Here is a 14,201-nt window from a genome sequence, read left to right on the forward strand (position 1 = left end):
GCGCAAAGAGATGTACATCAGAATGGGGTGATACGATGGAATGTGTGCTCTAGAAATTGAAAGACCATCAAAAAATGGGATAAAATACTTGCAAAACACAAAAAAAAATACTTAATAAAAAATTTCCCAACTTTTAAAACCCAGCTTTTTTAGGACTCTTAAGTAACACAATCGCTGCGTATAAATCTACCTTTCATCCTGGATATATCAGCCCATACAAATCAAACATTGAAATTTGAATGATATCTGGAAGGACATAGAGAGCAAAACTGCAAGATTTGAAGCTGTAAAGAAACAAGTTTGCGATGCTATGCACATCGTGTCAACCAAAAATGCGGAAATGATAATGGGTACTACGACCAAGGAGAATTTCTACAAGATGATTGTAAAGGTATACACGATCGAGAAGAACTATCTTTACAATTATATCAGTATGGCTATGCGAAGACAAACAAGCATCAATTACAAGCCAACAGGAGATGACTTGGCCCTTGGACCATATGCTGTTATGTACCAGATGCTTTTGCTCTTTTGGGACAAAATAACCCCTGAAAGCGGAACAACGTACCGTCAGATGAAAATGATAAAGGAGGATGTATACATGTATACTGAAGGTACGGTTTTCTATTGGCAATCTGTTGTTTCATCAACAAAAGATCAGACAAACGCTCAAAGTTTTCCAACAGTTGAAAATGTTACAGGCGATAAGGTTGTTTTGTTTATAATAGACAACAGTACAAAATGTATATGGCAACCAAAAAATATCGAAAAATATGCCTCGTTTGACGAGAATGAAAGAACATATCCAGCAGGAGCCAAATTTAAGGTCATAAAGGCAGCAAACTTCAGTGGAGACCACTATCAAATAAAGCTACAGCTGTTGTCCGAGTAGACTAGTTGAACTTTGTCTTGAAATACAGTCATAGTATCCTAATTATTGACTGACCAAAAAAAAGCATATTCATGTATTATCTTATGTTAATACATCTTTATCGTATGAAATAAAGCATTTACAGAATTAATGTACAAACAAAAATGAACATGTTTAAGTTAGTCTTCATTGGAACAGTCTTAAATACTTTTATAATTTGTTCGACATTTCGATAGCAAATAACTTGATATATTTATGTTAAATGCTTGTTACATTATCTTACATTTTGCAAATTTCTGTATGAATTTTAAATTGTAAAGTATATTATATGTCTATATGTCTTTATTAAATGTCAAATATTTATTTCGTCTCATTTTATTTGAACTTAAAGCTATACACAGATGATTGTTGGGAAGGCTTGGGTGCATCTTTTCTCAATCCCTTGTTTGCTGTCTTAAGAGACATTGACTCTATAAGGTTTTATAGAGTCACAAAAGTTTTCAAAATGATGCAAAGCGCATAGTTCTTCCACTTAACTAATTAGGGAGAGTATCGGTGTAATGTAATACATGGGTCGCTTGTTTGATCAGGCGAAGCAAAATTCCTTCGTGACAATTATTCACGGACACCAAGTGCGATTGTCTCTCACCGCTGATTCGGGAATGGCGTGGGACCAGTAGTCGGTAACTTACAATCAATATGGAAATTTTGTCTAATTGACAAGATGATTATGTATGGTCAAAAGACGTAAAATCGTCTCCCTACATACTTTATGTAACCCTAACCGTAAGCGCATTATACAACACTAAATAGTATGAACAGAAAAAGTTCTTTTATTGTTTTACTATACAATTCAACTTTGCATTCTTTCAGAAGTCCCTAGTGAATTTGGGGTCATAATTCAGTATATCAAATGAAAGACAATGTACAGATATATTTATCTGCTGAATTAAACGTGGTTTAAGTATTTGTTATATACAGTTCAAGACAAGAGAGTCATGATGGCCCTATTTCTCTAAACTGAGGATAAAGGCTTACTTAACTTAGGGACTGATGGAACTGTAAGCAACAGAGGAAATGCAGGCATAATATCAATTCTAACAACAAACATCAAAGTTCAAATCTGGAATCTTCATCTTGACTGTGCATTAATTAATTAGAAATAGAAATTTTATACATATAGCTGTATCTACAAATCTTAGGTCTCTGCATCAAAACTATGTTAACTGATATCAAATTTCATATCTGCAACTGAATCTGTTGCAGCTGTTCCAATTTTAATGATGTAGCTTTTAAAATACAGGTCCAAGTTATATTCTGCATCAGCAACTATACACACCGGCTGGTGTTCCTTATATTGTACTTAATACCATTGAATTTTATATAATGGTCTATATCTTAAGGAAACTATTCTAACTTTGAGGACTTAGAACTTATTTTTAGTCCAGTACATTTGAATTTAAATAAGATGTTGATTGCAGGAAGCATTTATTATTAACATTAAAATAAGTATTTTTTAAAAAAGTCGTGAATAAAACAGGTCAGTGCGAGTATGAAAACGGAAAATTAGTGACATCAATTGTAAAAGCGCTACAAAAGGATTTTACGGTCCGTGAACTGTCCGGCATGCGTGATGCCTGCATCTGGTCTACTCATTCAGTTCTGACACGTAACACGTGTTTTAAACACTATGTTAGTTGATTTAGCTATCAATATGTATCATTTTATATAATAATGATAAAACGCAATAGTTTGTATTACTTTCCTCGATATTGTTTAACAAATGATAGACTGTGCTCAGTAGAAGAGAATACTTTTCAATTGAAATATATTTCTATTCAAATATTGTTTTGAAATTGTACGATGACATGCATAAGTTAAAGTTTAAACTATAAATTAGTTTTTCATTACTAATTTAACATTATGAATCCATGCCTGTTAATTTCCCAGAATTCTCAAACTTCAGGGAAAAAAGCGGAGAGTTGCCGCCTACCGGGTAATATGTTTGGAGAGTGAAACGATAATGTGATCGCTTGCCTCCTCACTTTATCTCAACATGGCTAGTAATAGTTACATGATTCAGACAAAAAGGGCACTGGGAAAATCACTTTCAGAAAGACTAACGCTTGTTACATTTTGTATTTACTTACAACGGCATTTATATATTGTAAGCGTGCGTTGGCTTGCATATCCATTGTCATTTGAAATTTTCATAAAACCGTTATTTATAAACCTATTCATTTTTTTACCGTATATAGAAGATATGTTGCGATTTTTGTCTGTTGTAAAATTATGTACGTAAATTGAAAAATGTGTTAAGTAGAGCTGTAGTCATATAATCCTTTTTGAACAATCCTCGTAATTGTCCATCATTGGTCTGTCAGATGTAATCAAAAGAAGAAAGCGTAGTGCCAAAATGTGAAAGGGTTGAACACTAAGCATGTGGTATGTTTAACAAAGAAGGACCATAAAAATTAATAAAACGGTTTATATAAAATTTATTTAAAATAATTTTTTTTAAAGAGCTATTTCTGTCTTTAAAAACCCACTGTATGTACCATAAACTGGCTGAGGAATTCTGTTTCCGTCATCGTCTCTTCGACTTGTAGAAAATGAAGTTACTATATACCAGCGTTTGTTTTATGAGATATATCAATTTAAATCATTATTTAATCAAATGTCTTCCTTTAAGTTTCGCTTGAGGTACTGTATTTATGCCAATAACATATATTGCTAAATGAACGTTTCATTTTTCATTATTGTGTTATCCAATTATTTGCTCAAGCATCATAAAAATAATTTACAAGTGCTGATCAGGCGAGCATTTAAAGGACTTTCTTGTAACGATTCACTAGAATGGATTATATATAAGAACTCATTTTTGTAATTCATATGCACATACTAAATATATATCACATGATAAATCATTTAGTATTACAAATGCCATTGAAATGCGTAATTACGAGCAAATCATCTCGTAATTAAGACATAGTTTCTCGAAAAAACGAGATAGTCAGTTTGTAGATGATCAAATAATAGTAACAGGATTAATCTGCTAAACAAATGTCAAAGCCATATTGTTCAAGTACAAGTTTGTTTTCGTTTATTGATCCAAGAGGGTGGCAACAATAGTCAAATATTGGAAGAATGTCAGCATTGTATAAAAGAATTTTCATTTTCGTAAGAACATTTATAATAAAAATATTTGAAAGAGCTTCTTAAGTATTTAATTTCTCACAAAAATAATATGATATAGACTAGTGTTTATGTAATGTATTGACTCCACATTACATCTTAAGATGGCGTCGTGTATACTTCCTGGCAATGTAAGCGGGCAAGTTCAAGCTTTCGTGTATAGAGAATAAATATTTTCGGACTGTCAAAGTGGCTGTGTTGTGCACAGTCGATGCTAATCTATGGGTGGCTATAAAAAGCTCCGACCTCGCAATACTATGCCTCTCTTATTCAGAATAATGTCGTAAAGAAGGAGTCTCTGAACCAGTGTACCTTAGAGTCATAGGTTACATATGTTGATCTTTTCTGATATGAAGAGTTTGTTCTCAACGGGGGACTATTAATTACTTACGAGGAAGAGCTTTCCTTATTACAAAGTAAACATACATGTACTCATAAATGTTAGTACACGACAAAATAGAAGTTTCCCAAAGTGCATAGCTATCCCCATATTTAACTATTTTGTCAGTCTTCTGACGTACAGCTTGACAGTAAGACAGACGGACATTCAAAGGAAATTCTATATGACTTCCTCTACCCCTTAGTAAAAACATGACATGTGATATATACCAATGCTGACATCTTAAGTTTCCCAGTATACTGTAGAGCTGCAAGAATTCCAAATCGCAATTTTATATCCTTAAATATCCTTAAAAGAAAATTAAAAAAACACCAGATGCAGAATAAAAATGATGATAGCTTTTACTGTGTATCTTTATCATTACTGTAACTAGTACAGTTTTTGTTTTAATTTGTTTATGTTAATGAATCATCTTTACATTACTATTAATTATATTAATTATTCGTTACTGGTACAACATTTAATTAATAAGGATGTGTCTAATATTTGTCAATGCATCCAATTGTCTTGTTTTAAACAGTTTTGAAGATAATGGTTAAGTAAAATTTTCTTAATCACTAAAATAAACCTCTTCATCAATGTCTTCTTCTTATTTGCATTTATTTGTAATATCAATAGACTCTTTTGCAAGATTAAACAATTCTCTGCCTACATTTTTCAGTCGCTCGTAATATTCTACATCTGCGGATGTTTCTAAATTCAAAATTTTACCATTTCATGTTTAAATGTTGAATTCTGCTTAAGCCGGTGCTAGGGGCGTGAACGGTAACTTACACTTTCCAGTACCGTCCATGAACAGGCTCAATCAAACCGAGCCTGCAACATTTTCAATTTTGCCGTGTTGGGCTTTCTTTAGGGATTCTGTTTTTATCTATTTTGTAGTTGTTCTTGAAGACGTTATCAATTCCGTACAAAACACCATAAAGACAAACTGCATTAACACCAGTGCTGTCACTGTCGCCTCCATGAAAAATTGCTCGATGACATAAATAAATCATCCAAGTTTCCTTTACAAGCCAATAATGCATCATATGCGTTCATTGGTGCATCATGACCACTTGCTCTACCGATGTCGTCATAACTAAGAATGCGGTACATCTGGTCACGTTTTTTCACTTGGTCTTCTTCCGATGAAAAAATTGGGTCTGATGTCAGAAATATTTCTCATTCGGAGGTAGAATTCCCATTTCGTTTGAAAATAATTCCAATGATCAATATTTTGCTGTATTGTGTAATTGTCGGCATGTAAGGCTTCTCTATCGTTTGACACATATTCTTTTGCTATCTTCAGTGTTGTTAACAGTCCTTTACCCCACTCTTTTAGGGGTCTGTCCTGAACAGCGTACGATGTGAATAGAGCTGCTGCCAGCGAGCCAAGGTATCCAGTCGGGTGATGGTGAGTTAGCCTTCCTGACTCTACGCTTATTGCAACTAAATCGTTGACTTGCACCTCGTGTGGAAATCTCAACCCGATACACATAGACCTCATAGCAGCACCACATCCACCACCTCTCGTATTAAAAGGAATTCTCAATCCATTTGGCGGTCTATCGGGTTGAAGACGTCTGCACATTTCTTTACATGTTATTCCTGGTGCCCTTCCGACCATGTCATTCATGCAATGAATGTAATTGATTGCAATTTCCTGGTATAACTTTAATTTATCAACATCTTGCTTGTGTTTTATGAGAGCTTCAGCCGTTGCTAAATGCATTACTGTATCATCACTTATCATCCATTCTTTCGTAATAACTTTCAATTTTGAAAGCCCTCCCAGACGCTTTAGCTCTTCGTGAATAATATTCCCATCCGAACAAAATTCCCTATTGCCTCTTCTGTATTCTAACGCATCTCCAACTCCACTAAGAATCATTCCGGCGGTATATTTTTCTTCTTCGATATTTGCTAATTGTACAGCCATTTTCTTTGGTATAAGATTGTTTAGTTCTTGTACCCTCTAATAGTCGTTGGCGTGTAATAGCGTAGCTTCATAGGTCATATTCAAAAATTCAAAAACAAGCGAAAGTAAATTATATTTTAAACTTTGAACTACTTATAGTAGTCTTGATTAAACAAGGTTATTGACATAGAAATATAATGTCAACAAAACTTATATACTGATCAGGTGCAGGTACAGTGTACAGCGCACCCGCGGGGCGAGATTTAAGAAATAAAACGGCGGGAGCGCAGAATGAAAACACGCTAATTAGCGTCCCTCAAATAAGCGTGTGCTTATAAGCGTGTTTTCGTTTTTTAACTTGTTCATTTTCGCTGCAAATTAACGTGTTTTCGTCCTGCGACCCCGCCGTTTTATTTCTAAAATCTCATTCAAGTTTTATTTATTAACTTTTGCCCCACGCCTTCGCTAATGAGCGTGTTTTCCCTCCTCGCCTCCACCATTTTAACTTGTTTCGTTATCGACTTTTCGCTTAGCAAAGTCGCTTGACGAAAACACGCTGATAAGCGGGGACACGCAGCGAAGTTTTATTTATTAAACTTCGCCCCGCACCCCCGCTAATTAGCGTGTTTCGTCCCGTAAATCCGCAGTTTTATTTCTTAAATCTTCCTCTGCGCCCCCGCTGGGCGAAGTTTTATTTATTTAATTACGCGCCGCGCCTTCGCTAATTAGAGTGTTTTCGCTCCGCGCTCCCGCCATTTAAAGTTGTTAATTCTCGACTTTTGGTTGGCGGGGTCGCGGGACGAAAACATGCCAATAAGCGCAGGGGTGCGCAGCGAAGTTGTATTTATTAAACTTTGCCCCGCGCTTCCGCTAATTAACGTGTTTTCGTCCCGCGACCCCGCCGTTTTATTTCTTAAATCTCATTCTGCGCCCCGCGAGGCGAAGTTTTATTTAATTAACTTTTGCCCCACGCCTTCGCTAATAAGCGTGTTTTCCCTCCTCGCCCCACCATTCTAACTTGTTAATTATTGACTTTTCGCTTAGCAAGGTCGCTGGACAAAAACACGCTGATAAGCAGGGACACGCAGCGAAGTTTATTAAACTTCGCCCCGCATCCCCGCTAATTAGCGTGTTTCGTCCGGCAAACCCGCTGTTTTATTTCTTAAATCTCGCTTTGCGCCCCCGCTGGGCGAAGTTTTATATATTAAATTTCGCCAAGCGCCTTCGCTAATAAGCGTGTTTTCGCTCCGCGCCCCCGCCATTTTAACTTGTTCATTCTCGAATTTTCGGTTGGCGGGGTCGCGGGACGAAAACATGTTTATAAGCGCAGGGGCGCGCGGCAAAGTTTTATTTATAAATCTTTAGTTACACATCATCATTAAAGGTTTTGATAAAATGTTTATGATAAAAATCAAATTTCGCTCTTAATATTCAACATATTATATGGATATATTGTTAACATCTTAATAAAATATAACAAACTTTATTAGTTACAATAGTTGAAGTACAACGTTATTTAATTCACCTAATTTTACATATTCAAATTTATTCATAATGATAGAAAAGTCGTCCACAAAAGAGAGAATCGAAATGTGAGTTAACCGATTTCTACAATTGAGTTTCAGAGGGAACCATAGAATACGAAATTCATGTTTGCATTCATCATTTGTACTAAAGATATTTCAGTCATTAATAATCGGGTAAATTATTTCTTCATTGTGACTTTACCTCGATATATACGCACTATCAAATCTGTAACGTCCTTTAAGAGGTACATACACGACACTTTAGGACCAGGAAGTGGAAGTCGGTCCGCTTAATTACAAATGGACCAAGTGGTTGAATAAACTTATAATGATACCAGAAAAATAACTTCTTTTATCAGACTAAAGAATGGTCAGTGAGAATAAATAGAATTACGAAATTTCATTTTGACAGATTTATTTCAGGACAAGCCACATTTATAAAAAAAAATCACGTTTCCCCTTAGTCATTATTCATTTAGTGAGCTGTTCATTTCTGAGCCGTGTATTAATCTCTAATTGTGTACCACCTACATGTTTAATGTAAATATTCATTTATTAAAACATATTAAACTGAAAATGTATAATGATCAGCCACATCTGAAGTATATATACGTACAATGGACACAAGTTTAGTTAAAAACTCGACCCAAGATTTAAACAATAGGCATCAAAATTCTTATCTGCTTCCCACAAATGGTATTGAAATAATACACACATCTTCATTTTAATGTTACTTTGATAACTAAGGAAATTACAAACTTGTACAATGTTGTTCACCACATCACATAATTATATACATGTACATATAGAAAGTACAAAACATATAGTCCATACAGTTATCAGACCGTATATAGTCATCAATTCTGAAAGTTTATTACTTCCATAACAAACAAGCTTTCTGTACTCGTTAAAACGAGTTGCATATATTCAAATGTTAATAAACATGATAATATGATTAAGATGCATTATATGAAAACGTTCTTACATTTTTTTACTTAGTGCAAATATTTCATTATGTTCATATACATAGTTTTTACTAAATAAGATACTAAATTGAATCTGTCTTTGAACTTCCTATAATGTTTGTATTTATTTTATTCGTTCATTTGAATTTGAAATGTTTTCTTTTACAAGGGCAGATTACTCACGATGAAGGTTAGAAAGGATATATTGTTAATGCTTTCATAAAGCTAACTTTTGTCTAGTAATTGTGCAAAAATTTCAAAAATTGGAGATATTTTACTAAAAACGTTGCAAATTTTCCTAAACATCTGATGAAGTAAGGTTGGTAAGACTTACGTATGAATTATCTTTGCTTGCATTGACCAGGACAAGAAAACCAATTCAAGAGCTATCTTGTGGCTATATGTAACCCTATCATAAGTTTTAAAGTCCTTTGATTAAGTGAACTGATGAATTGTTATTATCGAAACAACCTTTTTGACAATATTTCTGCATCCATATTTTGTCTAGAAATGTTAACTCAAGATTGGCTACAAGTTTTTTCCCATATTAAGTCTCTGTGATCTAGTATATGACCCTAAGTTTTTTTGTGAAAATGTCTGCAGACACACTTGAGCTAATAATGAATACAGATTTTCATTGGTTTTGTATCAGAGCTTCAGCTGTAGCCAGATGCATAACAGTGTCATCGCCGCTTACTTTCCAATATTTTATACAAATGTTACTTAGTCCTCCTAACAGTTGTAATTCTCTGTGGATCTGCGCTCCAGAATTGCACATTTCCCATTCACCATTTTTAAATCCAAGTGCATCTCCAACACCACTTAGCACCATTCCATCAACATAACGTGCTCTACTTGTTTGTACTGACCAGTCTTTGTGTTCATTCATTTTACTTGAAACATATAGATTTGGCCTGTGTGCCATTTAAAAAGTTTAAATCATTTCTGAATTTAACAAATACAACATTTATTTATTATATAATAGTCAATTTTCGTGGAAACCGCCCATGCAAATACAGCATGACGGTGTGATTTATATTTCGTGCATTTTTAGAAAACAAAACTGGTTTACATTTAACGCAGGCGCATTAAAATCTCAGATAAACCTTTTTTCAATACCGTTATAAAATATCGGTTTAAAGCAGCTCGCCTCCAGATTCATGCTAATGTTCATGAAAATTGTTTTGAATGTGTAATATTGTTAATTCTAACACGACCGGCATTTTTCCCTATTGAACATAGAGGAACCGAAAGTGTGTGTCATTATGCTATAAAATCACTGTTTGACGTTCTATGACATGTGACGTAATCACTATACACGTATATAACGTAACCACTAAAAATGTGCCGCGCTGACAATAAGTACGGGAACAAATCAGACGTGATTTAGCTTAATTATAATGGACGGCAGCATTTATTTGTTGATGTCGTGTTAGAATCTAAATAATATATCCAAATCGGTGATTTTATTGCTTGATAACATCACTGTTTGTCGTTCGGATGCGCATCAGTATATCACTCGGGCTACGCCTTCGTGATATAATTCCCCGCATCCGAACTCCAAACAGTGATGTTATTGAGCAATAAAATCACAGTTTAGGATATATTATTTCTTAAGTAAGCAAAGGAAAGCAATTTACACATTATCAATGGCACTTACAAACAGGGGCGTACCTCGGCTTATTATGAGTGTACGCCGAGTGCCGGATTTTTTGCCAGAGAGGATCTTATATATCAAATATACTAGTAGCTATGTGCTATAACTAAGGATTTACGGTATGGGATGTTTAAGCTAATATTGCACTACTATTGTCTTGATCTATAGTTATGAAAATAACACCAAGTACATCAATGATTATATTGAATGTAAGAGAAATAGCACGAAGTCTAACGTGTACACTGTTTTAAATATATCAAAGTTATTTGTTTTAGAAAAACAAAACATAGTCAGGTATCTCTCTTGTAAAAAAGATGGGTTTTATATCCTTTTGTAACAAGTTTAGTTTTTTCTTTGTTATTTTTCTTTTGTTTCACCATAACTTAACGTGAGATATAAGCTTTAAAATGACCTGTATGACTTTAATACAAACACTACAGCTTAAATGTTTAGTGTAACGAGATTTTATCGTATTCACAGCTAAAATATAGTATCGCACGATCAATTAGCTTCTCCTTAAAATATTTTAAATGCGTATTATGTCAATGTTGTAGACAATACATATTGTCTTTAACATTTTTGTTCTCAACTCTAGTCTTTCAATTTGCATTTGAAATATTTAAGTTATTTCATTACGAAGTTAAATGCCTCACGCACATAAAGCATGTTGGAATAAACAGACTCGCCAATTTGTTATCTAATGTCGGCGAAAATAAAATAATTTAGACATGACGTGTCTTATATGGTTATATATATATATATACGTCATTGTTGTCAGAAGTGTGCATTTTCTTTACTCAATAAAATAATACAGTAGAAACAAGTTTCTGTAGTGATATATTTTGTAAATACTGGTATTCTTTTTTAGGGTCAAATAAGCAAAAGTTTAATTTGATTTTTGACGAGGGATGTTGTCAATAGTTCACTGCAAAGATCTGATTTACAGTGTCAAAGCTATTATACATCATTTGAAATGAATATAAGTTGAATGAATATTACTAACTTAAAAATAATATACTGATTTATAGTTACAAGGAAAATTATAAAAAAAAGACATTCAATACGGCTTACTCACTCCCTTCCATTGTGCTGCAAACGCCAAATTGCAAACAAGATCTGAATTTTTCATATAGATCTAAATGTAAAAAATGAAATAAATGTTTACTTTCCACTGATTCGATTCATCTGAAAAATGATTGTAATATATTGGACATATTATCCTTATTTGGATTTTGACGAGGTTTATTTAGCATTATAACGCTTAACTCGAGCTGAAAAAAGAGAAAATTCCAAAGAAATTGTTAATATCATATTTCTTCATAATTGAATTTTTGATTGTACATAAAAAGGTAACGCATATTCGAATAAGGTAACATCCTAAGCATACCTGTAGAATCAATTATAGCAGCTACGAATATGTTGATCTACGCCCAAAAATGATTTCATTTTTGATTTTTTTTTTTTTTCGAAACTTTTCCTTTTTATACGCCCGTGCGTATTGGCGTAAGTTACAAACCACGTAAATTACCAAATCGTGGTCAAAATATGCATAAATAGCCTTTACTGCGTTAGTAACGCAGTAGAAATATAGTTGTAAATACTGAAAAAACAGTCATAAATCGTATTTTTAATATGTAAAATATATTGCCTTTTTATTTTCCCTTGCATCTATAAGTACATTTTCTCAAGTTTTATCTAATTTAAATATTTTAACTCATCTGGAGGCATGTAGCTTTCAAACGTTACAGGACTAGTGGCAGTTTTAAATAGTAAAATTAATTTGCCATATGTAAATTATTATATCTTTGTTTAAGTACTGCAGAGGGGAATTGCATTGACAAAGAAGCTGCAAAAATAAATGTTGCCCACCTCAGCAAAAGCTTCTTTGTCAATGCAATTCAGAATAAAATGAAATATTTGAATGGTGTATTCTTTTTTACCATCTTCTTTAATAAAGGTTATTAAGATATTATTAAAATGAAAATTAAAATAGAGAAATACCATAATTTTCAGTTCATTTCTAGATTGTTCTTTATGTTTTCACCAAGTTCAAATGGAGCCTAATGACATGGATAAAACCAGTTTTGTATGCCAGAAAGGACAATATCGCTTCAAAAATCTCAGTTTTGGACTTACCAATGCCGTAGCTACTTTCCAAAGACTTGAATATACATGTAATTATAATGTCTGGTCTATAATATCAAACAGTACTTATTTATGTTGATGACATATTAATATTCACCACTGACTTTGAAACACATTTAGCCCAGTTAGAAGAGGTTCTCAGAAGACTAGAAAAGGCAAATCTAAGAAGAATTCTATAAGACCTAGTCTTTCGTTCTAATCCACTTCTTTGAATATTGTCAAATTTTGTATACATGTGCATATATTTCAAATGTTATTATGTAAATATTCTGAATATTCTTAGAATAAATATGTTTAAACTAATCTAAATGAGTAGATGGATAAATACCCTTAGTTTATATGATTTTGATGTAGAACGTTCGCTATAGAAATGCAGATGCATTATCACGTAAACCTTGCAGAGATTGTAAGTCTGAGCCTGATCGAGTCTCAGATCAATGAGTCAGATCAATGTATTGGTTCACGTGTTGGGACTGTTACTACATCCGTTCGAGAAGTAAATTTAAATGATAAAGAAATGACCAAGTGTTAAGAAAATAGCAAAAGTAATAGCAATAAAAATACAGACTTCCTGACAAGGGCCCTGGAAGGTGGTCTGTTAGTAAATGCAATAGAGAGGGCGAAAATTCCAATATGACCTGTGACCCCCTAAGGAATTCTGTTAGTCTAGAAGATAACTTGAAAGCAACCCAGCAACTGGAAAAAATCAATATAATTTACCACAAAATAACAGACCTACAGCCAATGACATTTCACATTTAGATAGAGAATATAAGGCTTATTATCCCCTTTCAAAATTCCATTTTATTTCGTTTCGGCCATTGTTTTCTCGTTTAGGGCACACACATTTTTTTACTTGAGGACCATAGCACTCCTTTAAAAGTATCAATCCATCGTCCCCCACCCCGTTCGGTGTTTACTTGTTTAGAAATAAATACCTTTTAATATTATATGAGGTCCAAAGTTTACCTTGCTTTGATATACATGTATAGCTTTCTTCTATATTTATATTCTGTATTTTATCTAATATCCCTTTTAAGATTAATCAACCGTATTCATTACAATAACACCCCAGTAAGATATCCGAAATATGCCCCCCCCCCCCAGTTAACTTAATAATATATAACCTACAAATATATAACCATATAAATCTATAAAAACTTTCCTCAGCTTGGAAGCTAGGTATGCTGTAGTCCCCAGTCACTTGACTAACTTGCCTCAAATAAGTTATAAGCTTACCTCATAACGGATCCGTTGTATTCTAAGTAAATCTCTGACTTTAATATTACCTATGTATTTGTATAAATTGATAAAAGCAGGTTAATTGGTACCCATTGTGTATACTTATATCCCTTGCCACCTATACAATTTCAATTGATTGTAACAATAACAATTTTATGCTTCAAAGGTAGATAAATTCACTGAAAAGTAATGGATTAGATAACTCAATCCAAATAAACTTTGTTAATTCAAAGCTTTATTTAGATGACTTAAAGAAGAAGACTCCCAACAAATTCCAATAAAAAATAAAAATGTTATAGC

General features: G+C 33.4%; 1 pseudogene; it reads right to left on the minus strand.

Moving 5' to 3' along the window:
• Window positions 1–2,093: 2,093 nt before the first annotated feature.
• LOC132735436 (ADP-ribosylhydrolase ARH1-like) lies at window positions 2,094–6,143 on the minus strand (annotated as a pseudogene).
• Window positions 6,144–14,201: the final 8,058 nt, after the last annotated feature.

The sequence above is a fragment of the Ruditapes philippinarum genome, unplaced genomic scaffold (assembly GCF_026571515.1).
Source record: "Ruditapes philippinarum isolate M1 unplaced genomic scaffold, ASM2657151v2 ctg6615_1_1_1_1, whole genome shotgun sequence".
In the NCBI taxonomy this organism is placed as follows: Eukaryota; Metazoa; Mollusca; class Bivalvia; order Venerida; family Veneridae; genus Ruditapes; species Ruditapes philippinarum.